The sequence below is a fragment of the Lynx canadensis genome, chromosome F1 (assembly GCF_007474595.2).
Source record: "Lynx canadensis isolate LIC74 chromosome F1, mLynCan4.pri.v2, whole genome shotgun sequence".
In the NCBI taxonomy this organism is placed as follows: domain Eukaryota; kingdom Metazoa; phylum Chordata; class Mammalia; order Carnivora; family Felidae; genus Lynx; species Lynx canadensis.
In genome coordinates, this window is record NC_044319.2 from 31,534,261 (window position 1) to 31,546,396 (window position 12,136).

A 12,136-nucleotide genomic window follows, 5' to 3' on the forward strand; every position below is an offset into this window, starting at 1 on the left:
ATTCTAAGGAGAAAAAAATAGAGCAGGGATGAGCGCTATGGGCGTGTTTGTGTGTCTGTCAGAAGGAAGGAGGGTTGTCGTCAATATTTTATATATAAAGGCCAGAAAACCTGAAAGAATGAAAAAGAGATTTGAGTAGAGACCTAAATGGGGTGCAGGAGCATGCCCCTCAGATTTCCGGGGAGAAGCCTTCCAGGCAGAGGGAATAGCAGGGTAGGACCCTGAGGTGGGGTTTGCTCAGCTCTTGGAGGACATAAAAGCATGCCCTAGGGAGGGGGGGAATGGTCTGTGCACCTAGAATTATTTGATCAGTCTGAGAATCAGCTTTCTTCCCCCAAAACCTGTTTTTCTAACACTTGGACTTCCCTTTAAGGAGTTGCTGCCCCTTGGTTGGGTCACTAAAGCCTGGGGCTGAAGCAACCCTGAGGAACAGGGTTGGCTTAGTGGCCGTCTGATTTGTTGTGTAATAGCATTGACTTCCTAGGTGACTCAGCAGGGTTCTGTGCTTAAACGTCAACTCTGGGGATGATGAGCTCCAGCCCCAAGGCCTCTCAGGTGTGGAGGATTCCCCACCCCAGGACCAAGGAAGGGGCTATTTCTTCGAGCCTGACCTTGATGTCGCTTTGCTGCCTGGACTCCTGGAGCTTTGAGCAAATGCTTTACCCCTAAAGTAGACATCTTCCAGCTTGATTTTGCCTCCCTGGAAAAAAAGAGAACCTGCTGAATGCGGTGGGTGAGTGAGAACATGGACTTTGGAACCTGAGAATTGGTTTAAGTGCTCGCTCTGGCATTTATGAGTTATGTAGCCTTGAGCAAGTGATTGACCTGCAAAATGAGGACATTCTTGCTGAAGTCTTAGGAGACTGAATTAAAGCGCAGGGATGTAGGAAGTGTGCCTTGCACAGTGCTGGCAATTGGTAGAACTTCAATGAACGGTCGTATGATTATTTTCATCCTCTTGAGCATTCCTGAACTAGCAAAACAGCCCCTCCAGCACTCTGTCCAATTCCTAATCCTTATCCAAATATTGATACAGTTGTGGTCCCTGTACATCCAGAATCACAACTGAAAAATGGGTGGCATGATCTCCATATGCAAAGTAAACATGCACTGGGGGACTAGGCTGGGAGTAGGGGCGGAGCCACATCAGATCAGTTGGTTGAATTCAATCAACTTTTGATTCCCTGCCCTCATCTTTTATAGAAGGAGTTGGATGTCTTTCCCATTTGACCTTAGAATGTGTTATTCTCCATGTGCCCTTCCTTAGGCTCCTCATTTACAGATGGATTCTGGTGAGTGGAAACCTGGTTTGAATATAGCAAGAGAGATCACGATTTCAGAAAAATCTATGTCGTGTATGTTTTAAGAATGTCGATTCACTATGTCCTAATGGTCTGGTTTGTCATCCAGATTTTTAATATTTTGACATGTGTAATTTTGTGTTTGCAGAATTATCTCCTTTTTATCAGATACTTCTGTGGATTCCACGGAGTCAAGATCCAAAGGCTTTCCCCTAGAGTTTTACTTTCCCCATATATACAGGGTTTGTAGGGGTAGAGGGGCGGTCACTAGCCTGGGATTTAACTTTTCTTGGGGAAGACCCATGTGGGGCAGTGGAGGTCACTGAGTTAGTGCTAGTCAGCAGTTAAAAGCCTCCAGACACAAGAATCTGCATTCCAGCTGCCATCCCCTCTGTCCTAAGGTGCCCATCAGTGTGGCCAAAGACATCTACTCAGCTCTGGAAGTTTAAAAAATAAACTTCTTCTTTTTTTTTAAAAAATATTTATTTATTTTTGAGAGAGAGAGAGAGAGAGAGACGGACAGAGTGTGAGCAGGGGCAGAGGAGGGTCAGAGAGAGGGAGACATAGAACTCATAGTGGGCTCCAGGCTCCAGGCTGTCACACAGAGCCCGACATGGGGCTCGAACGCAAGAACCATGAGATCATGACCTGAGCTGAGAGTCAGATGCTTAACCAACTGAGCCACCCAGGCATCCCAAACATAAACTTATTCTTAATTATACAATTTATATCCAGATTCATTCTCCTAGTAAACAATTTAAACGATACTGACAAGGTTCAAGGACGTTTCCCTGTTTTCAAGGAGATTTTGAAAAAATAGTGGATTTTGAATATCTCAAAGGTTTTCACTTTCTATTGCTCTAATCCTGTGGTTTTGTTCTTTGATCTAATCACCATCCCCTTATGATCTTCAGTTTGGTGTGTGTCATTCAAGACATTTTGCTATGTGCACGTGTGTATATGTACATATCTATGTGTTGATAACCTATGATTGTGTGTATATATACAGGTATTAAGTTAATATGAGTACTATATTTTCATAGGTATTCAAGCCATATTCATATATATGTGTATGCATATATTACTAACATATAATTAATACCTTTATTAATTTATGCAGGATTATTTTCTGTGGAGATTGTTTCTCAACTGAATCAGTTTGCAACTTGCTTCTTTATGCAGCAAGATGCAGTTCATAGAGATTTACTTTTCCATTTGGAGCTACTGCATAGTTTCTGCTAGTGATCAGTTTATTTGGTCAGGCTTCTGCTGATGAGTATTGAAGGAGGTCTAGTTTTCCCCTCTTGGAGACAATGCTGCAATGAATTATCTTCATGTTTTTTTTTTTTAGTTTATTTTGAGAGAGACAGAGACAGCGCAAGTGGGGGAGAGGCAGAGAGAGAGGGAGAGAGAGAGACAGAATCCCAAGCAGGCCTCACGCTACCAGTGCAGAGCCCGACGCAGGGCTTGAACCCATGAAACTGTGAGATCATGAGCTGGAACCAAGAGTCGGATGCTCAACTGACTGAGCCACCCAGGTGCTCCTGCAATGAATTGTCTTTAATCGCATTTCCTTAAGCACATGCATCTGCCTTTCTAGAAGGCTGATTTTAAGAAGTGTCATGGGGGTATATACAGTTTAAACTTATTAGATACTGCTGAATTGCCCTTCAAAGGGCCAATTTGAATTCCTACTGACAGTGCATGAGAGTACTTGAAAAGTTTTCATATTATTAAACTAAGATTCTTGCCAAAACTTTGTGGTACTTCCAATTTGGCTTTAATTTGCATACATTTGAAAACCAGTAGATTGGAGTGTCTTTTCATGTCTTTATTGGCCACTGATATTTCCTCTTTAGTGAATTTCTTTTTCAAATTCTTTCCGTAGTTTTCTCATTTGGGTTGGTTATCTCTTTTGCATGAATTTGTAAGATTTTTTAAAATACATTCTTTTTGGGATGAGCACTGGGTGTTGTATGGAAACCAATTTGACAATAAATTTCATATATTGAAAAAAATAAAATAAAATAAAATAAAATATATTCTTTTTGGGGGCGCCTGGGTGGCTCAGTTGGTTAAGCGGCTGACTTCGGCTCAGGTCATGATCTCACAGTTCGTGAGTTTCAGCCCTGCAACAGGCTCTGTGCTGACAGCTCAGAGCCTGGAGCCTGTTTCAGATTCTGTGTGTCCCTCTCTCTCTGCTCCTCCCTGCTCACACTCTGTCTGTCTGCCTCTCTCTCTCTCACAAATAAACATCAAAAAAAAATTAAAAATAAATAAATAAAATAAAATATATTCTTTTTTTAAAAAAGTATATTCTTGATATTATTTGTTTCTCCTAGGCTATTGCTTATTCTTAAATTTTGATATTCTTGTGGTATCTCTTTGTACACAAAGCATTTATATTTTTGAAGCAGACAAATTACATTTTTTCTTTATAGTTTTTGCTTTTTAAATCTAGTTTCAGTAGACATTCCAAGCCCCATGTAATGAAAATTTGTTATCATGTTTTATTTTAATATATATGCATATAATTCACACATACATACACATATGTAATTCACATGGAATTTATTTTCAGGTATAAAATGTATTTTTTTAAATGGGTAGGGTTCAAATATATATATTATACACATATTCAATTATATATATATTCAATTTTGATCGAGTATTTTAAAGCAACTCACAGATACATTACTCATTATTATATATTATTTTTTAAAGCCTCATCAGTTCAAAATTTAAATAGAAGTATTTATATATTCCTACCTCACAAGGCTTCTTAAAAAAACATAACAACATATAACAATCATACCTGACAAAATTAGGAAAAATGTCTCATATGTCATCTAATACACAGTTTAGGTTAAATTTTCCTTGATTGTTTAAAGATATATTTTCATGTTTGAACTGGGATCTAAACAGATTGGTGGGTATGTTTCTTGATTTTCTTCTAACCTGTAGGAGTTCTGTCTTCCCTCACCATTTTTATTTTTTATGAGTGGTAAGGAGATATTTTATGTGTGATATTCTTGGCTTCTATATTTTTTATTTATTCATATCACAATACAGATTGCTAGGGTTTTTTGTTTGTGTGTTGGTTTTGTTTTTGAGGTCTTGACTTTTCTTTAAAGGCTTAAGTTTTTTGTGTGTTTTTAAAAATTTTTTTTTAATGTTTATTTTTGAAAGAGAGAGAGACAGAGTGGCAGAGAGAGGGAGACACAGAATCCAAAGCAGGCTCCAGGGTCCAAGCTGTCAGCACAGAGCCTGATGCGGGGCTCAAACTCACCGAGTGTGAGATCATGACTTAAGCCAAAGTCGGACGCTTAACTGACTAAGCCACCCAGGCGCCCCGTTAAAGACTTAAGTTTTTAAGTTTTAGGTTCACAGCAAGTTAAGAGGAATGTGCAGATTCCCCATTTACTCCCCACCCCCAAGGCACAGCCTCCCCCATTATCAACATCTCACCCCAGAGTACATTTGTTACCATCAGTGAATGTATATTGAAAGATCATAATTACCCACAGTCCATAGTTGACCTTAGGGTTCATTCTTGGTGTTATACATTTTATGGGTTTGGACAAATATATAATGACATGTATCCATCATTATCCCTTCACTTTTTCATGCGATTAATTTAGTAAAAAAACTGATCATTTGTCCTGAAGAGTTACCCGTGTTCAAGGTGTGTGTCTGCCTCCTCACAATGTCATTTAATGTCCCCAGTATTTCCTGAAAAACGGTAGCTAAAGTCTTCATTAGATTCAGGTTCAAATGTTTTGGCATGTATACCATGACATTTTTTTTTTAATGTTTATTTATTTATTTTGACAACGGGCCGGGGGGCAGAGAGACAGGGAGAGAGAGAATCCCAAGCAGTCTCCACACTCAGAGTGGACCCTGACACAGGGCTGGACCTCACCACTGTGAGATCCTGACTTGAGCCGAATCAAGAGTCAGAGGCTTAACTGACTGAGCCCCCCAGGCACTTCTATCATGACATTAAAAAATTTTTTTTTAATGTTTATTTATTTATTTTTGAAAGAGAGAGCGAGAGAGACAGAGCATGAGCAGAGGAGGGGCAGAGAGATAGGGAGACCCAGAATCCAAAGCAGGCTCCAGGCTCTGAGCTGTCAGCATTGAGCCTGACGTAGGGCTTGAACCCACGAACTGTGAGATCATGAGCTGAGCCAAAGTCGGATGCTTAACCAACTGAGCCACCCAGGCTCCCCTATCATGACATTTTTTAATGGGGTAACTGGTGTATATGAAAGGAAGTGGGTTTTCTGTTTTGCTTTGTTTATATCCTAATTTTGTATTTGGCTATCTTGCTAAGTTCTGTGAGCAGTTATAATAGTCTGTCAATTAATTTTTTTATATTCTTTAGACAAATGACTATATTATCTGTTAATAATGGCATATTTTTCTTTTCCAGCATTTATACATTTTATATATTTATTGCATTGGTCAGAACATCCTATAAAATGTTGAAGCGTGGGGCACCTGGGTAACTCAGTTGGTTAAGTGTCTGAGTCTTGGTTTTGGCTCAGGTCATGACCTCACAGTTCCTGAGTTCGAGCCCTGCATTGGGCTCCACTCTTGATGGTGCAGAGCCTGCTTGGGATTCTCTCTTTCTCTCTCTCTCTCTCTCTGTCCCTCTCCAGCTCATGCTCTTTCTCTCTCTCTCAAAATTAATAAATAAACTTTAAAAATAAATAATTAAATAGAATGTTGAAGCAGAGGTAATACTTAGTCTTTACTGACTTTAGTGGGATTGCTTTAGTGCTTTACAAAAATGTGCTTTTTTGTTAAGTATTTTGGTTAAGTAATTTGGTTAATACTTTGTTAAGTATTTTGGTTAAGTATTTTGTTAAGTATTTTGTTAATGTATTACCTTTGTTAAGTATTTTGGTTAATGCCTTTTAACAAGTTTATAAAGTTTTGTTAGTTTTCTAGGAGTTTGTTAAAAAATCATGAATGGACTTGAATTTATCAAAGGCTATTGTTTATTGTCTATTGAAGTGGTCATCTGATTTTCTTCTTTAATTTTATTAATATAGGAAATTATACTAATAGATTCTGTATGTGAACTATCTTTGAGTTCTCAGTTCAATCCTCACATGGTCTTCTAATACAATGCTGATCACAATGTTGGTTTCCCAACATTTTCTTTAAGATTTTTGCATCTATCTCATAAGTTATATTGGCCTTTAAATTTCTTTTCTTGTGATATCCTGTTTGGTTTAAGAATCAAAGTTAAGCTAGCATCTTAAAATGAATGAGTGGTTTCCCACCATTTTTCCAAGCTGTGGAAGAGGTTATATCAGGAATATTCATCTCTTGAAGGTCTGCTAGAGTTGTCCCTCATAATTATTAAACATATTTTCTATCTATAGTCATATGTCTTTCATTTTTCTTAATGTTTAGTTTACTTTTTCTTTTTCGTTATATTTGCCAAAATATCCATTACATTGAGCTTTGCAAATAAATCATTTAGTTTTAGATACAAGTGCAAATTTGTTTTTAAATTATTAATTTTTAGTTTCAATCTTATTTTATTCCTTTTTTCTATTTCAGTTGAGTTTACTTTGTTTCTCTTTTATTAGCTTAGTTTTTTTTTTTTTTTTAAGTTTAACTCATTTGTTTTTGAACTTTATAATTACTTAATGTGCATTTAAGATTATAAATGTTCTGACTACTGGTTTGGCTGAATCCTTGAAGATTTCAATATGCACTACTCTTATTCTGTATCATTTCCACGTTATATGTTATCACTATTTTGACTTCCTGTTTAATCCGAAGGTAAGTAGAATTGGGGAAGCTATATTTTTGTATGGTTTCAGATTTATTTTATTATAGTTACTGAATGAGACTGTATGAAGTCAACATTTTAGAATTTGCTGAAATTTCTTTTGTGGTCGTGATCATGAAATTATCAAGTTCTGCAAATTTCATGTGTATTCCATTTGTTTGTTGAGAGAAATTTATTGAGTTGTGTTATTAAAACCCTCCCCATACCTGTAATTACTTTTTGTCTGCTTGATTAGTCATTTTATGAAAGAAATGTGTAAAACTCTCCCACTATCACAAATATTTGTCACTTTCAGTTTTACTTTATATATTTCAATCTTGTGTTTTAAGCATATCAATAATCATCATTATATCTTCTTGAGAGATTGCTCCTTTTATTAATATAAAACATTTCTTTTTATCACTTTTAATGCTTTGAATTCTAGGTAGTCTGACATTTATGTTGTTACAACTACTTTCATCCTCTTTATATTTGCTTGATATATCTTCTTCTATTTCTTTATTTTTTCATTTTCCTGTGTCATTTTTTTAAGTGCATCTCTAGTTTAAAGTCTATGGCTAGATACTTTCTAAAAACCCAGTTCTAGATTCCTTTTTTTAATGGGCAAATTTAACCTGTTCATATTTATTGAGACTACTGATGTATTTACAGTTAGGCATGCCATTTTGTGTATGTTTTGTATTTCCATACATTATAGTTTTGCTTTTGCTTTCTGCTTTTTGTTCCATTTAATTTCCTTTACTTGTTAGAAAGTTTTACCATCTACTTATATTTTTGTAGGTACTTCAGTCCCTTTAAATATTTAACACATAATATTAAGCATACTTAAAAATATTTTTTTCAACGTTTATTTATTTTTGAGAGAGAAAGACAGAGCATGAGCAGGGGAGGGGCAGATAGTGAGGGAGACACAGTATCTGAAGCAGGCTCCAGGCTCTGAGCTGTCAGCACAGAGCTGGACACGGGGCTCAAACTCACAAACCGTGAGATCATGATCTGAGCCAAAGTTGGGCACTCAATCGACTGAGCCACCCACGTGCCCCAGCATATTTTTTTTTTAACCATGGCTAGAGTTCAATCTTTTTAATTGAAATACAGCTGACATAAAATATTACATTAGTTTCAGGTGTACCTCATAGTGATTTGACAATTATATACATTACAAAATACTCACTGTGATAAGTGTAGTTACCATCCATCACCATACAGTTATTACATTATTTTTTAAAAAAATTTTAATGTTTATTTTTGAGAGAGAGAGACAGAGACAGAGTGTGAGCAGGGGAGGGGCAGAGAGAGAGGAAGACACAGACTCTGAAACAGGCTCCAGGCTCCAAGCTGTCAGCACAGAGCCCAACATAGGGCTCCAACTCAGGAACTGCAAGATCATGACCTGAGCTGTTGGTTGTTTAACCTACTGAGCCACCCGGGCGCCCTGAGTTACCACCACATTATTGACTGTATTCCCTATGCTGTACTTTTCATTCCCATACAGTTCAATTTGTCTCTAGTAAGTCCCTTGAACAGGAAACTTAGCACGTCTTTACTTTTCTCCTCTCTCATTCCACTACACAACCATCCATGCTAATATTTTTTACAGTGTATTTCTTTATTTTGATAAAATATATATACCATAAATTTTACCATTTAGCCGTTTTAAATGTGCAATTCAGCAGCATTAAGTACATTCACGTTGTTATGCAACCATCACTACTCTCCATTTCCAGATATTTTTCATCATTCCAAACAAAAACTCTGTACCCATAAGACCATAATTCCTCTTCACCATTTTCCTCCAGATCTTGGTAACCTCTATTATATTTTGCCTGCATGTATTTACATATTCTAGGTCCCTTATATATGGAATCATATAGTATGTTCTTTTGTGTCTGGCTTATCTCACTTAGCATTATGTTTTCCAGACTCATCTGTGTTGCAACAGATATCAGAATTTCACTTTTTTAAAGGCTAAATAATATTCCATTGTATGAATATACCACATTTTGTTTATCTACTGCTTTGTTCATGAACATTTGGGTCATTTTCACCTTTTGTCTGTTGTGAATAATGCTGCTATGAATATTGATGTGCAAGTATATGTTTGAGTCTCTGATTTCAGTACTTTGGTGTATACACCTAGAAGTAAAATTGCAAGATCATGGTAATTTCGTGTTTAATCACCAAAATTGGGGAAATCACCAAAATATTTCCCATAGTGGTTGCAACATTTTACATTCTCACTAGCAGTCCTCCAGGATATCAGATTCTCCATACAATCCCCAACACTTGGTATTTTCCATTGTTTTCATGATGTCCATCCTAACGGATATGAAGCAGTATCTCATTGCGATTTTGATTTGCATTTCCCTAGTGGCTAGTGATAGTGAGCATCTTTTCATGTGCATATTGGAATTGGCATATCTTTTTTGGAGAAAAGTCATTTTTCATTTGTTTGTATTTTTGTTGTTGAGTTCTAGGAATTTGTATATATATGATTTTCTCCCATTTCATGGTTGCCTTTTACTCTTGATAAGTGTCCTTTGATGCACAAAAGTTTTTAATTTTGATGAAATCCAAGTTATCTATTTTTTCTCTTGGTGCCTGTGCTTTTACTGTCTATCCAACAAATCATCACCAAATTCAGTGTAATGAGGGTTTTCCCCTATATTTTCTTCTCTACTAATTTTGGCTTTCACATTTAAGTCTTTGATTCATTTTGAGTTAATTTTTGTATATGATGTGAGAAAAGGGTCCAATTTCATTCTTTTGCATGTGGATAGCCAGTTTTCCTAATACTATTTGTGGAAAAGACTGTCCTTTCCCCACTGAATAATGCTATGGCCTGAATTGTGGTCCCCCACTTCATATGTTGAAGTCCTAACACCCAGTACCTCAGAAAGTGAAAATATGTGGACAAAGGACCCTTATGCATTATTTATTTTTATAAATATTTTTACGTTTGTTTATTTATTATTATTTATTATTTATTTATTTATTTTTGAAAGAGAGAGAGAGAGTACAAGTAGGGGAGGGGCAGAGAGAGGGACACACAATGTGAAACAGGCTCCAAGCTCTGCACTATCAGCACAGAGTCCAACGTGGGACTCAAACCCTCAAACCCATGAACCATGAGATCATGACTTGAGTTGAAGTTGGACACTTAGCCAACTGAGCCATCCAGGTGCCCCTGGACAAAGGAACTTTAAAGAGGTAATTTAAGTTAAATGAGGTCATATGTATGGACCTTAGTCTGTATGACTGCGTTTGGAGGTAGGCTCTTCAAAGAAATGATCTAGTTGAAATAAGGCTGATAGGGTGAGTCCTTAATCAATATAACGGATCAGATGTCCTCATAAGAAGAAAAAGAGACATTAGGAATATGTTCTCAACAGAGAAAAGGCCATTTGAGAAGATAACAAGGAGATAGCCACTTGTAGGCCAAGACAGAAGACTTAGGAGAAATCAAACCAAATTTAGTAATATTAAATCTTCCTATCCATAAACATGGGATGTCTTCCCATACCATCACCAAGTGTAACTATTTATGTTACCAGGCATAATTACCAAACTTATCAAGAACTTAGTTCTAGAAATTTTTTTTATTTTGGTTTTTGTTTCACTGTAAACATTTATATACACTTAAATATATATACAAAATACACAAAATACACATATATATGTACATGTACTTTTGGTGTGTACACACACATAAACACATGTATTTCACCTCACTACTTTTTTTTAAATATTTATTTATTTTTGAGAGACAAAGTGTGAATGCGGGAGGGGCCAAGAGAGATAGAGACAGAATCTGAAGCAGGCTCCAGGCTCTGAGTTGTCAGCACAGAGCCCGATGTGGAGCTCGAACCCACAAACTGTGAGATCATGACCTGAGCCGAAGTCAGAGGCTTAACCAACTGAGCAACCTAGGCACCCCTTACCTCACTACTTTTTGAAACTCATTCGTCATGGATTCATATTTCTTCTTGTTGGAATATATCTGTAATTGTTTTAGAGAGAGTCTACTTTGGCTGGACATGGAATTTTCTGTTATTTCCCCTTAACATTTATAGAGGTATTGCTTGTTTTATACCCAATGTAGCTGATGAGGGCTCATGTCAATCTGAGTTTCTTTCCTTTGTAGGTAATCCTTTTTTCTCTCTGGAAGGATTTAAGATTTTCTCTTTGGTGCTCTGAAATTTTGCTACCATGTATCTAGATAGAGTTGGCTGAGAGAAGAGGGTCAGGGTACAGAGGGGTTCAAGCCCCTATATGTCTTAGCTGCTTTCAGTATCCACCTCCTCTGAGGGTGGGGTCCTCTTGGTAGCACCCTTTCCTTTTTGAGAACAATGACCTTCTCCATAATCTCGTGTGCTTTCTGCCTTTTAGGGACTCCACACAATTTCTGGCCCAGAAGAGTTTCCTCTTCTTGTTTCTGAGTTTGATTATAGATTTATTTCATTTTTATTTTTTAATTTTATTATTATTAATATTATTTTTGAGAGAGAGAGACAGCAGGGGAAAGGGGCAGAGGGAGAGAGAATCTTAAGCAGCCTCCATGCTCAGCATAGAGCCAGATGCAGGACTCAAACCCACCACCCTGGGATCACGACCTGAGCCAAAATCAAGAGTCGGATGCTCAACCGACTGTCTTATCACATTGTCTAATTCCCATCAAATGACATTTTGGAAAAGCCAAGCTGCGAGGACAAACATCAGATTTGTGGTTGCCAGTGGCTGAGGGTTGGAGGAAGGGGAGGACCTTAAAGAGCACCGCAGGACTTTGGCGGGGGGAGGAGGGGGGGACATGAATGTTTTACATCTTGATTGTGGTGGTGATAACATACCTGCACGCACTTGTCAGAAGTCGCAAACTATACGCTTTGAGAAGTGTCATTTTTCTATGCAAATGATGCCTCAATAAATACTGACGTTTAAAAAAAGTTCGGGTTTTTTTTCTGTGATTTTTAGAACTTGAGCCAAAAGGGAGAGTGGTAGCTTGTGCTCAGTTGGTCGTCTTGAA

The 12,136-nt window shown here is 37.2% G+C and overlaps 1 long non-coding RNA gene across 2 annotated transcripts in view; it reads left to right on the forward strand.

Moving 5' to 3' along the window:
- Positions 1 to 517: 517 nt before the first annotated feature.
- LOC115504730 overlaps positions 518 to 12,136 on the forward strand; it is a 28,970-nt gene continuing 17,351 nt past the window's right edge. For both annotated transcript variants that reach the window (XR_004343084.1, XR_003965775.1), the window contains exon 1: positions 518 to 733. This is a non-coding gene — a long non-coding RNA (uncharacterized LOC115504730). The remainder of the gene's footprint in view (positions 734 to 12,136) is intronic.